The sequence below is a fragment of the Ranitomeya imitator genome, chromosome 3 (assembly GCF_032444005.1).
Source record: "Ranitomeya imitator isolate aRanImi1 chromosome 3, aRanImi1.pri, whole genome shotgun sequence".
In the NCBI taxonomy this organism is placed as follows: Eukaryota; Metazoa; Chordata; class Amphibia; order Anura; family Dendrobatidae; genus Ranitomeya; species Ranitomeya imitator.
Window position 1 is genome coordinate 629,216,320 of NC_091284.1, and position 14,496 is coordinate 629,230,815.

The window sequence follows — 14,496 nt, forward strand, 5'->3', positions numbered from 1 at the left end:
CCCTCCCCCTGGCAGTATATATTAGCTCACACATACACATAATAGACAGGTCATGTGACTGACAGCTGCCGTATTTCCTATATGGTACATTTGTTGTAGTTTGTCTGCTTATTAATCAGATTTATATTTTTGAAGGATAATACCAGACTTGTGTGTGTTTTAGCGCGAGTTTCGTGTGTCAAGTTGTGTGTGTTGAGTTGCGTGTGGCGACATGCATGTAGCGACTTTTGTGAGATGAGTTTTGTGTGGCAACATGCGTGTAGCAACTTTTTGTGTGTCAAATTGCATGTGACAGGTTAGTGTAGCAAGTTGTGTGCAGCAAGTTTTGTGCATGGCGAGTTTTGCGCGTGGTGAGTTTTATGTGTGGTGCCTTTTCAGTATGTGCAAGTTTTGTGTGAGGCAACTTTTGCATGTGTTGCAACTTTTGTGCATGTGGCAATTTTTCCGCGTGTGCAAGTTTTGCGTGTGGCGAGTTTTCCATGAGGTGAGTTTTGCACTTGTGGCGAGTTTTGCAAGAGCCTAGTTTTTGCATGTGGCGAGTTCTGCGCATGGCGAGTTTTGAGTGGCGACTTTTGTGTTTCGACTTTTATGTGGCGAGGTTGGTGTATTTGTGGCGAAATGTGTGCTGAGGGTAATATGTGTTCAAGCATGTGGTAGTGTGTGGCGCATTTTGTGTGTGTGTTTATATCCCCATGTGTGGTGAGTATCTCATGTCGGGGCCCCACCTTAGCAACTGATCTGTATATACTCTTTGGCGCCATCGCTCTCATTCTTTAAGTCCCCCTTGTTCACATCTGGCAGCTGTCAATTTGCCTCCTACACTTTTCCTTTCATTTTTTCGCATTATGTAGATAGGAGCAAAATTGTTTGGTGAATTGGAAAGCGTGGGGTTAAAATTTCACCTCACAACATAGCCTATGACGCTCTCGGGGTCCAGACGTGTGACTGTGCAAAATTTTGTGGCTGTAGCTGCGACGCCTCCAACACTTTTCCTTTCACTTTTTCCCCATTATGTAGATAGGGGCAAAATTGTTTGGTGAATTGGAAAGCACGGGGTTAAAATTTCACCTCACAACGTAGCCTATGACGCTCTCAGGGTCCAGACGTGTGACTGTGCAAAATATTGTAGCTGTAGCTGCGACGCCTCCAACACTTTTCCTTTCACTTTTTTCCCCATTATGTAAATAGGGGCAAAATTGTTTGGTGAATTGGAACGCGCGGGGTTAAAATTTTGCCTCACAACATAGCCTATGACGCTCTCGGGGTCCAGACGTGTGACTGTGCAAAATTTTGTGGCTGTAGCTGCGACGCCTCCAACACTTTTCCTTTCACTTTTTCCCCATTATGTAGATAGGGGCAAAATTGTTTGGTGAATTGGAAAGCACGGGGTTAAAATTTCACCTCACAACGTAGCCTATGACGCTCTCAGGGTCCAGACGTGTGACTGTGCAAAATTTTGTAGCTGTAGCTGCGACGCCTCCAACACTTTTCCTTTCACTTTTTTCCCCATTATGTAGATAGGGGCAAAATTGTTTGGTGAATTGGAACGCGCGGGGTTAAAATTTTGCCTCACAACATAGCCTATGACGCTCTCGGGGTCCAGACATGTGACTGTGCAAAATTTTGTGGCTGTAGCTGCGACGGTGCAGATGCCAATCCCGGACATACACACATACACACACACAAACACACATTCAGCTTTATATATTAGACTAGCTGTACTACCCGGCTTCGCCCGGGTTAATAACTGCTGTAAGCAAAATAGAATGTGTTAACAAAAATTTATTCTGCACACAAAAACCACAAAACAAATAGATAGAAATGTAAGTATTAAAAGGCAAAAACTAAGATAATATAAGCATTTTACAACATATATTTCAGCACCAGAGATATTCCACACAGATTTAACTAAATTGGCCAAGTAATATGAAGTAATCTTCTACAACCTATTCGAGAGCCTTTTGAAAAACGACATTCTTAGTTTTTCCTTCAGGTGCAAAGACAGATTTTTGGCTGCTCCAACTCTTGAACAGGCCACATAAAGTTGACCATGAGAAAAGCATGGAGACTGTAAATCGATTCCAACTACTTTCAAGAACTGTCCCTGAGCCTTGTTGATGGACATAGCAAATGCCAGTCGAACAGGAAACTGGAGGCGTTTAAAATCAAACGGCAAATCAGATGGAATGAGAGGAATTGTTGGAATGAAAACATCTTCTCCTGTGGCACATCCTGTCAAAATGGTTGCCTCAATTACATGTGGAAACAGGTTCTTAATCAAGAGTCTTGTTCCATTACACAGCTTTGGTGGATCCAAATTTCTCAATAACAGAATAGGTGCTCCAGGTTTTAGAAAGAGGTTGTGAGGAGGAAGTCCTTGTGGCTCCAAGGAATTGAGGAACTCACTTGGATAAAATAATGCTTGAGCAGGGTCTATTACTGTATCTACTGACTTGTAGGTTGTGCACACACCTGGAAGGAGATTTAGAATTTGAAGATTGATCTTGTTGACGCTGTCATTTTTGGGAGCTAGAATAGCCCTTTCACACAGCCAGCCAAAATTTGAATTGAAGTGGAGTTGAATGTTTGGAAAAACCTTTGCTTTCAACTCCTCAATGGAAGTCACAATGCAACAAAAGTTGCTTGGGAAGGTGATCTGTCCAGTGGTTGAGTTTACTGGTGCCTTGCCATCTCCAATAGTCAACAGCTGGCTCGAAAACAGTCCAGCAGAAACATCGCCTGTCATGTAGACCCTCATGTTTGTGTTCAGTGACATTTTCTTTACTTTTCTCCAAAGGTACGATGCTTTCAGACAGGCATTGAGTTCATCTGCAGGGGTTGATCTTGGAATAACAGGTAGTGTTTGGCGGAAGTCACCTGCCAAAACAACAACTACTCCTCCCATGATATATTTGTTGCTACGCAGGTCTTGCAGAAGTCTGTCCACTGCTTCCAGAGCCCTTTTGTGTGACATGGTGCATTCATCCCAAATGATAGCACTGCATTTTTGAAGCAAATTGGCCAGTCCTGATCCCTTGGCAATATTACACACGGGGCTGTCACTATGAGACAGGTTAAGTGGTAGTTTGAATGTCGAATGTGCTGTCCTGCCACCATTTAAAAGCGTAGCTGCAATTCCAGAAGATGCCACTGCAAGTGCAATCTTTTTTTGTTGTCGAAATTTTGCCAGGAGCAAGTTGATTACAAATGTCTTTCCTGTTCCACCTGGAGCATCGAGGAAGACAATCCCACCTTTGTTGGTTTCACTGAAACTTAAAATATAGTTATAGGCGTCCCTTTGATCTGGTACCAATATTGGCTCGTTCTGAGACACACATGCTGTCAGTTCATCAATATTATAGTTTGTTTCTATGAAAATCTCCCTACACATTTGGATGCCTTCAGGATTTCTTATTGGAGCAGGCAAACCAAGCAACTGTAAGGCTTTTCCTGACATTGCTATGCACTGATCTTCAAGTAGCATTAAAGTTTCATTGAACATTTCCTCAGTGAAGTTGATGAGTTGCTGAGGATTTTCCCTTCTAATCTGCATGAGGATGTCCTCACTGAGATCAGTTTTGAACTTTGTCCAAATCTCAAGATGATTTGAAATGCTACATGTTGTTAGAATAATAGCAAAGAGGTGTCTTAGTCGCTTTGGGGTTTGTGTGGCTGCAGCTTCACTGAGGGTCATGTCCCAGTGTCCATCATTTTCCAGAAGTCCTTTTCTTTGGCAAGCTTCCCTGAATGTTTCACACACATGGCCTCCGACGGTCTTCAAGTCAGAAAATGATGTAGGGCCTTTGACAACATGAAGTAACATGCGCAGGTAGAAGCACTCTGCATTTGACGGATGAACAGTGTAGACGCGACCAAGCGTATCAGTTGCTTTCACCCCTGGATAGCCTTCAATATCAAGGCCCCGTTTCCTCCATTCCAGTGTTTTTCTGGAGGCATTCCAAGTGTAGTACTTTGGTAAATCACAGTAGAGAATTGTTTTTGCAAAAGGGTCTTGTTGACACAGCTCAAAAAATGCCAAGAGGGTGGTCTTAGGTGGTGTTAGGAGCTGCTGCTGCAAGTTTGCTGGGTTAAAATAAATTCTCTGTCCATTTTCCAAGTGCACACTCAGATGCACAACTGGTGGGTAGCGCTCATGAATGGAGAAGCCTAGTATTCTCCAAACAGCTTCATTGCTGCTTATGTACCTACCCATCTGGAATGCCTCCACTTCATCAATAATAGGTCCATTTTTCTGGAGTTCAAAAACTGCTTGATCACTTCCTTTGTGGACATATTTGCAGATATACTTGATAGATTTCACAGAGTGGCAAGATTCGACATTTATGTGGGCCTGGAAGATTTTTGAGAGCAAAGGGTTGTAAGGCACTACCCACCTGTTGTCAATTTCTATCTCTTGGAGTGATGATCCAACACGCATTTTGACCTTTGCTGTGAAACCACCATCCCCTGGCTTTCTTCTTCGGTAGACTGGATATCCATCTTGTCCTGTTTGGGTTTCTTGAACCAGGGATCGTGGGTAATGCTTTGAACACCTGCCATCAATCATACAGGGAGAATTTTTGTTGAGACTCCCACACGGACCATGGATCATGTTTTTTGTGATGGTGTCAAACAGCAATGGGTCAATCCGAAGGTCTGGCAATTCGGCACTGATGATATTGTCAATTTCGGTAGGCTGTATTTTTTGCTTCAGCCAGATCAAGATGTGGGCGTGAGGAAGGCCTCTTTTTTGCCATTCAACTGAATACATCCAGCATTGCGTCTCACCATAAATATGTGATTTTGTGATGAGATTAGTCATTTTTGAAAGTTTCTGTTTGAAAACCCGAGCAATAAGGTCATGGCGATTCACTGATTTTTGGCCCGGCAACAGGTGCCCTCCAATTTCCTCCCAGGCAGGATTGCAAGTAAAGGTGATGAAAAGATCTGGACGGCCATACTTTCTCACATAAGTCATTGCATCCTGTGTGTATTCATGCATGTGTCGTGGGCTTCCAGTGACAGTTGATGGAAGAAAAACCATTTTCCCCAACTCTTTTGGATCAGCATCATTTGCAACAGCATCTCTAAGGTGAATATATTCCTCTGCCCTGAGCTTCTTTTGATTTAGTCGGATATATAAAAGACGTTCACTCTCAATCTTTGCATACATGTCAACAATAAATTGGTGGAAGAGGTGTTTGCATTTCAAGATGTGATTTTCCTCTGCAAATCTTGTCATGATCCTATATGCATAGAAGTCCATGGCATACACTTTTTTCCTGAAGGGTTGCCTGTTGTAGGATCTGTCTGAGGTATTCCAAAGTGATAGCCATCCTGTCCCTGCCAAAAGATGATTGGATATTGCAGTGCATCATAGGACCTGTGAGTTTCTGCTACTCGTTGCAAACTATTGTTCCTTTTCTGAAGCACAATGTCACGGCTTTGAAAATCATTGCCTACAATCAAGATTGCTACATCATCAAATGTGGGAGCATTGAAACGTCGCTGATGTTCACCTTGTGGTGTTTTGTCAGCTCGAATTACAACTTTGTAATCGTCATTTGGCATGCATTCAAGTGCAGTCTTGAAAAGTTGAACATATGGATTGTTGGTGTGAAGGAACTGCTGCAAAATAGTGACAATATCAAGGCGAGTGTTAGGAATTAAAGAGCATCTCCGCTGAGCCTCTGCTTCTGCATTTCCCATGAAGAAGAGTTGAAGAAATTGAGGTTCTTCTCCTTGTAATGGAAGCAGTGAGCCAATTGAGTGGTAAACCTGTCCTTGAACTTTGAATGTCGGCAGAAATCCTGTTGTAAACATTTTTGTTGCACCAAATGATGTCATTTGGAAGCAGGAGTTGTACTTCCTGATGTTGTCCAAGAAATGCTTTGATATTGTACTGGTACCCATCATCAGAGACTTTAGGGGATCTGGTGGTAACAGGAGAGGTGGAAGTTTTATCTTGCCATTTGCACAGCATAAACCTGGCGGTTCATCTTTCCATTTCAGGGCACTGCAGTACATGCAGACCACATCCATTTTTCCTATCTGAACTTTAGGATTATCCTGATAGTTTATGTCTGACAGGTAACAAAAGGCAGCATGTTTCAAATCTCCAACCATTTCCTGTGCCCTGGTGGAAGAAATAGCAATTCTCTTAGCGGCAAGTCGGCCTTCTCTCTGCTGAGATGACTCATTGGCTCTTGAGGAAGCAGTTCTTGTTCTCTTGTCTGCAAGCCTCACTTCCCTCTCGTCAGAAACTTCATTGGCCCTTGTGGAAGCAGTTCTTGTTCTCTTGTCTGCAAGCCTCGCTTCCCTCTCCTCAGAAAGTTCATTGGCTCTTGAGGAAGCAGCTCTTGTTTTCATGTCTGCAAGCCTCGCTTCCCTTTCCTCAGAAAATTCATTGGCTCTTGAGAAAGCAGTTCTTGTTCTCTTGTCTGCAAGCCTCGCTTCCCTCTCCTCAGAAAGTTCATTGGCCCTTGAGAAAGCAGCTGCTGTTCTCATGTGTGTCAGCCTTGTTTCTCGGTCTTCACATTTTTCATTGGCTCGTAATGCAGCTTTTCTTTTTGCATCAGCTGACATTCGTGCCATGGAATTCCTTTTCTTATGAGGCATTTTTGTGGCAAAAATAGTCTGTAACTGGCAGTTTCTATATCCTCTCACATAGAGGAAATGTGACTGACATCAGCCTTTCCACCAACACACCCTAACAACATGCTATTAAAGGAATGTAAACAAGGCACAAAGACAAATCTGGGATAAAAGAAAACCCTTTGTCATACAAAAGCACTAACCAACAATATAGAGGGGGTAGGGACAGGGAGGAATGGACTAAATGGGCACAGGAACCAGGAAATAAACACATGAGTACTGCAGCAAACCACAGAATACGTCTACAACAACTGCAGTCCAAACCATTAACTTTAGCACACACCACAGGAAGATGAATATTTTATCAGTAGGGACAAGAAAGTCTTACTAGTTTTTATAAGTAATGACCAGATCAGAAGGAGCTGAAATGAAGCAGGATGTTTCGGACCAGAATAGAAACGGTCGTTAATAGTGACGAGTGAGTGTGCTTATTTCTCGGGTTTTGCGAGCATGTTCGGATGTTCTCCGAGTATCTTGGGCGTGCTCGTAGATTATGTTTGTGTCCCCGCAGCTGCGTGATTTACTTGGAGAACACCCGAGCATGCTCAGAAAACCCGATTAGCGAGCACACTCACTCATCACTAGTCATTAACCAATTCAGCACCAGAAAAAAGTAAATCCTACCTCACGAGCCCTCAGACAGGGATTTGCAGTTCACAGGCAGACACAGAAATTCGGCGATTGTGAGCCAAACGAAACACTGAAATATTCGCTCACCTCCACTTATGTTGCAGTCAGCAATATGCAGGGAAATAAAAAGCATGCAGAAGCTGATGAGGGCAAATTCTATGGATAAAACCCAATTGCTCATTTTTTCCAAACCAAAATACATGAGTTTAATGAGTTCATATCCCAGACTATGAGCACCACCAAATACTCTACCAGAATTGACTCAATTGCAAAAACCCCAGCAAGAGAACTCCAGAAAAAACAATAAGTTAATAAAGCAAGACTTTTCCAAACAGTATTCCAAATTATATTTATTTAATGTAAGATATAGAATAATTAATTGAAAAATTTCTATAAGTACTAGCTGAAGAGACCGGCGTTGCCTGGGCATAGTAAATATCTGTGGTTAGTTATAGCACCTCACTTCTCTTATTTTCCCATCACGCCTCTCATTTTCCCCCTCACATCTCTCATTTTCCCCCTCACTCCTCTCATTTTCTCCCTTACACCTCTCATTTTCGCCCTCACTCCTCTCATTTCCCCCTAGCACTTGTCATTTCGACCTCACATCTGTCATTTTCCGATCACTCCACTATTTTCCCTCACTCCTCTCATTTTGCACTCACACCTTTTCATTTTCACCTCACACCCCTCATTTTCACCTCACACCTCTCATTTTCACCTCATCACCTCAGTATATACATGTATGTCATCTCCCTTATATATAGTATACACCTGTATGTCATCTCCTGTATATAGTATATACCCGCTGTATGTCATCTCCTCCTCTATATACCTATGTGTCATCTCCTCTTTTATATAGTATATACCTGTATGTCATCTCCTCCTGTATATAGTATATACGTGTGTCATCTCCTCCTGTATATAGTATATACCTGTGTGTCATCTGCTCCTGTATATAGTATATACCTGTGTGTCATCTCCTCCTGTATATAGTATATACCTGTGTCATCTCCCCTGTATATAGTATATACCTGTGTGTCATCTCCCCTGTATATAGTATGTACCTGTATGTCATCTCCCTAGTATATAGTATATACCAGTTTGTCATCTCCTCCTGTATATAGTATATACCTGTGTGTCATCTCCCCTGTATATAGTATATATGTGTGTCATCTCCTCCTGTATATAGTATATACCTGTATGTCATCTCCTCCTGTATATAGTATATACCTGTGTCATCTCCCATGTATATAGTATATATGTGTGTGTCATCTCCCCTGTATATAGTATATACCTGTGTGTCATCTCCTCCTGTATATAGTATACACCTGTATGTCATCTCCTGTATATAGTATATATCTGTGTGTCATCTCCTCCTGTATTAGACCGCGTTCACACGTTATTTGCTCAGTATTTTTACCTCAGTATTTGTAAGCTAAATTGGCAGCCTGTTAAATCCCCAGCCAACAGGAAGCCCTCCCCCCTGGCAGTATATATTAGCTCACACATACACATAATAGACAGGTCATGTGACTGACAGCTGCCGTATTTCCTATATGGTACATTTGTTGCTCTTGTAGTTTGTCTGCTTATTAATCAGATTTTTATTTTTGAAGGATAATACCAGACTTGTGTGTTTTAGGGCGAGTTTCATGTGTCAAGTTGTGTGTGTTGAGTTGCGTGTGGTGACATGCGTGCAGCAACTTTTTGTGTCAAGTTGCATGTGACAGGTTAGTGTAGTAAGTTGTATGCAGCAAGTTTTGCGCATGGCGAGTTTTGCGCGTAGCGAGTTTTATGTGTGGTGCGTTTTGAGTATGTGCAAGTTTTGTGTGAGGCAACTTTTGCATGTGTTGCAACTTTTGTGCATGTGGCAATTTTTTTGCGTGTGGCGAGTTTTCCATGAGGTGAGTTTTTCACGTGTGGTGTGTTTTGCGTGAGCCTAGTTTTGCAGGTGGCGTGTTTTGCGCGTGGCGAGTTTTGAGCGGCGACTTTTATGTTTGGACTTTTATGTGGCGAGGTTGGTGTATATGTGGTGAAATGTGTGCTGAGGGTGTATTCAAGCACTGAATACAAGTGCATTCATACAATATGAATTCAAGTGCTGAGGGTGTATGTATTCAAGCACGTGGTAGTGTGTGGCGCATTTTGTGTGTGTGTTCATATCCCCGTGTGTGGTGAGTATCCCATGTCGGGGCCCCACCTTAGCAACTGTATGGTATATACTCTTTGGCGCCATCGCTCTCACTCTTTAAGTCCCCCTTGTTCACATCTGGTAGCTGTCAATTTGCCTCCAACACTTTTCCTTTCACTTTTTCCCCATTATGTAGATAGGGGCAAAATTGTTTGATGAATTAGAACGAGCGGGGTTAAAATTTCACCTCACAACATAGCCTATGACGCTCTCAGGGTCCAGACATGTGACTGTGCAAAATTTTGTGGCTGTAGCTGCGACGCCTCCAACATTTTTCCTTTCACTTTTTCCCCATTATGTAGATAGGGGCAAAATTGTTTGGTGAATTGGAAAGCGCGGGGTTAAAATTTCATCTCAAAACGTAGCCTATGACGCTCTCAGGGTCCAGACGTGTGACTGTGCAAAATTTTGTTGCTGTAGCTGCGACGCTTCTAACACTTTTCCTTTCACTTTTTCCCCATTATGTAGATAGGGGCAAAATTGTTTGGTGAATTGGAAAGCGCGGGGTTAAAATTTCACCTCACAACGTAGCCTATGACGCTCTCAGGGTCCAAACGTGTGACTGTGCAAAATTTTGTTGCTGTAGCTGCGACGCTTCTAACACTTTTCCTTTCACTTTTTTCCTTATTATGTAGATAGGGGCAAAATTGTTTGGTGAATTGGAACGCGCGGGGTTAAAATTTCACCTCACAATATAGCCTATGACGCTCTCGGGGTCCAGACGTGTGACTGTGCAAAATTTTGTGGCTGTAGCTGCGACGGTGCAGATGCCAATCCCGGACATACACACATACACACACACACACACACACACATTCAGCTTTATATAGTAGACTAGCTGAAGAGCCCGGCGTTGCCTGGGCATAGTAAATATCTGTGGTTAGTTATAGCACCTCACTTCTCTTATTTTCCCATCACGCCTCTCATTTTCCCAATCACATCTTTCATTTTCCCCCTCACATCTCTTATTTTCTCTCTCACTCCTCTCATTCCCCTCTAACACTTGTCATTTCGACCTCACATCTGTCATTTTCCGACCACTCCACTATTTTCCCTCACTCCTCTCATTTTGCACTCACACCTTTTCATTTTCACCTCACACCTCTCATTTTCACCTCAGTATATACATGTTTGTCATCTCCCTTATATATAGTATACACCTGTATGTTATCTCCTGTATATAGTATATACCTGTATGTCATCTCCCCTGTATATAGTATATACCTGCTGTGTGTCATCTCCCCTGTATATAATATATACCTGTATGTCATCTCCTCCTATATATAGTATATACCTGTATGTCATCTCCTTCTATACATAGTATATACCTGTATGTCATCTCCTCCTGTATATAGTATATACCTGTGTGTCTTCTCCCCTGTATATAGTATATATCTGTGTCATCTCCTCCTGTATATAGCATATACCTGTATGTCATCTCCTCCTCTATATAGTATATACCTGTGTGTCATCTCCCCTGTATATCGTATACACCTGTGTGTCATCTTCTCCTGTATTAGACCTCGTTCACACATTGTTTACTCAGTATTTTTACCTCAGTATTTGTAAGCTAAATTGGCAGCCTGATAAATCCCCAGCCAACAGGAAGCCCTCCCCCTGGCAGTATATATTAGCTCACACATGCACATAATAGACAGGTCATGTGACTGACAGCTGCCGTATTTCCTATATGGTACATTTGTTGCTCTTGTAGTTTGTCTGCTTATTAATCAGATTTTTATTTTTGAAGGATAATACCAGACTTGTGTGTGTTTTAGGGCGAGTTTCGTTTGTCAAGTTGTGTGTGTTGAGTTGCGTGTGGCGACATGCATGTAGCGACTTTTGTGAGATGAGTTTTGTGTAGCAACATGCGTGTAGCAACTTTTTGTGTGTCGAGTTACATGTGACAGGTTAGTGTAGCAAGTTGTGTGCAGCAAGTTTTGCGCATGGCGAGTTTTGCGCGTTGCGAGTATTATGTGTGGTGCCTTTTGAGTATGTGCAAGTTTTGTGTGAGGCAACTTTTGCATGTGTTGCAACTTTTGTGCATGTGGCAATTTTTCCGCATGTGCAAGTTTTGCGTGTGGCAAGTTTTCCTTGAGGTGAGTTTTGCACGTGTAGCGAGTTTTGCGTGAGCCTAGTTTTGCATGTGGCGAATTTGGCGTGTGGCGAGTTTTGAGCAGTGACTTTTTGTGCATGTGGCAATTTTTCCGCGTGTGCAAGTTTTGCGTGTGGCGAGTTTTCCATGAGGTGAGTTTTGCACTTGTGGCGAGTTTTGCGTGAGCCTAGTTTTTGCATGTGGCGAGTTTTGCGCGTGGTGAGTTTTGAGCGGCGACTTTTGTGTTTTGACTTTTATGTGGCGAGGTTGGTGTATGTGTGGTGAAATGTGTGCTGAGGGTGGTATATGTGTTCAAGCACGTGGTAGTGTGTGGCGCATTTTGTGTGTGTGTTCATATCCCCATGTGTGGTGAGTATCTCATGTCGGGGCCCAACCTTAGCAACTGATCGGTATATACTCTTTTGGCGCCATCGCTCTCATTCTTTAAGTCCCCCTTGTTCATATCTGGCAGCTGTCAATTTGCCTCCAACACTTTTCCTTTCACTTTTCCCCATTATGTAGATAGGGGAAAAATAGTTTGGTGAATTGGAAAGCGCGGAGTTAAAATTTCACCTCACAACATAGCCTATGACGCTCTCAGGGTCCAGACGTGTGACTGTGCAAAATTTTGTGGCTGTAGCTGCGACGCCTCCAACACTTTTCATTTCACTTTTTCCCCATTATGTAGATAGGGGCAAAATTGTTTGGTGAATTGGAACGCGCGGGGTTAAAATTTCACCTCACAACGTAGCCTATGACGCTCTCAGTGTCCAGACGTGTGACTGTGCAAAATTTTGTTGCTGTAGCTGCGACGCTTCCAACACTTTTCCTTTCACTTTTTTCCCCATTACGTAGATAGGGGCAAAATTGTTTGGTGAATTGGAAAGCGCAGGGTTAAAATTTCACCTCACAACGTAGCCTATGACGCTCTCAGGGTCCAGACGTGTGACTGTGCAAAATTTTGTTGCTGTAGCTGCGACGCTTCCAACACTTTTCCTTTCACTTTTTTCCTTATTATGTAGATAGGGGCAAAATTGTTTGGTGAATTGGAATGCGCGGGGTTAAAATTTCACCTCACAATATAGCCTATGATGCTCTCGGTGTCCAGACGTGTGACTGTGCAAAATTTTGTGGCTGTAGCTGCGAGGGTGCAGATGCCAATCCCGGACATACACACATACACACACACACACACACACACACACACACACATTCAGCTTTATATAGTAGACTAGCTGAAGAGCCCGGCGTTGCCTGGGCATAGTAAATATCTGTGGTTAGTTATAGCACCTCACTTCTCTTATTTTCCCATCACGCCTCTCATTTTCCCAATCACATCTTTCATTTTCCCCCTCACATCTCTCATTTTCTCCCTCACACCTCTCATTTTCTCCCTCACTCCTCTCATTCCCCCCTAACACTTGTCATTTCAACCTCACATCTGTCATTTTCTGATCACTCCACTATTTTTCCTCACTTCTCTCATTTTGCACTCACACCTTTTCATTTTCACCTCACACCTCTCATTTTCACCTCATCACCTCAGTATATACATGTTTGTCATCTCCCTTATATATAGTATACATCTGTATGTCATCTCCTGTATATAGTATATACCTGTATGTCATCTCCCCTGTATATAGTATATACCTGCTGTGTGTCATCTCCCCTATATATAGTATATACCTGTATATCATCTCCTCCTGTATATAGTATATACCTGCTGTGTGTCATCTCCTTCTACATAAAGTATATACCTGTATGTCATCTCCTCCTGTATATAGTGTATAACTGTGTGTCATCTCCCCTGTATATAGTATATATCTGAGTGTCATCTCCTCTTGCATATAGTATATACCTGCATGTCATCTTCTATATATAGCATATACCTGTATGTCATCTCCTCCTGTATATAGTATATACCTGTGTGTCATCTCCCCTGTATATAGTATATATCTGAGTGTCATCTCCTCCTGCATATAGTATATACCTGCATGTCATCTTCTATATATAGCATATACCTGTATGTCATCTCCTCCTGTATATAGTATATACCTGTGTGTCATCTCCCCTGTATACAGTATATATCTGAGTGTCATCTCCTCCTGCATATAGTATATACCTGCATGTCATCTTCTATATATAGCATATACCTGTATGTCATCTCCTCCTGTATATAGTATATACCTGTATGTCATCTCCTCCTGTATATATATGTGCCTATATGTCATCTCCTCCTCTATATAGTATATACCTGTGTGTCATCTCTCCTGTATATAGTATATATCTGTGTGTCATCTCCCCTGTATATAGTATATACCTGTGTGTAATCTCCTCCTGTATTAGACCTCGTTCACACGTTATTTGCTCAGTATTTTTACCTCAGTATTTGTAAGCTAAATTGGCATCCTGATAAATCCCCAGCCAACAGGAAGCCCTCCCCCTGGCAGTATATATTAGCTCACACATACACATAATAGACAGGTCATGTGACTGACAGCTGCCGTATTTCCTATATGGTGCAATTGTTGTAGTTTGTCTGCTTATTAATCAGATTTTTATTTTTGAAGGATAATACCAGACTTGTGTGTGTTTTAGGGCGAGTTTCGTTTGTCAAGTTGTGTGTGTTGAGTTGCGTATGGCGACATGCATGTAGCGACTTTTGTGAGATGAGTTTTGTGTAGCAACATGCGTGTAGCAACTTTTTGTGTGTCGAGTTACATGTGACAGGTTAGTGTAGCAAGTTGTGTGCGGCAAGTTTTGCGCATGGCGAGTTTTGCGCGTTGCGAGTATTATGTGTGGTGCCTTTTGAGTATGTGCAAGTTTTGTGTGAGGCAATTTTTGCATGTGTTGCAACTTTTGTGCATGTGGCAATTTTTCCGCGTGTGCAAGTTTTGCGTGTGGCGAGTTTTTCATGAGGAGA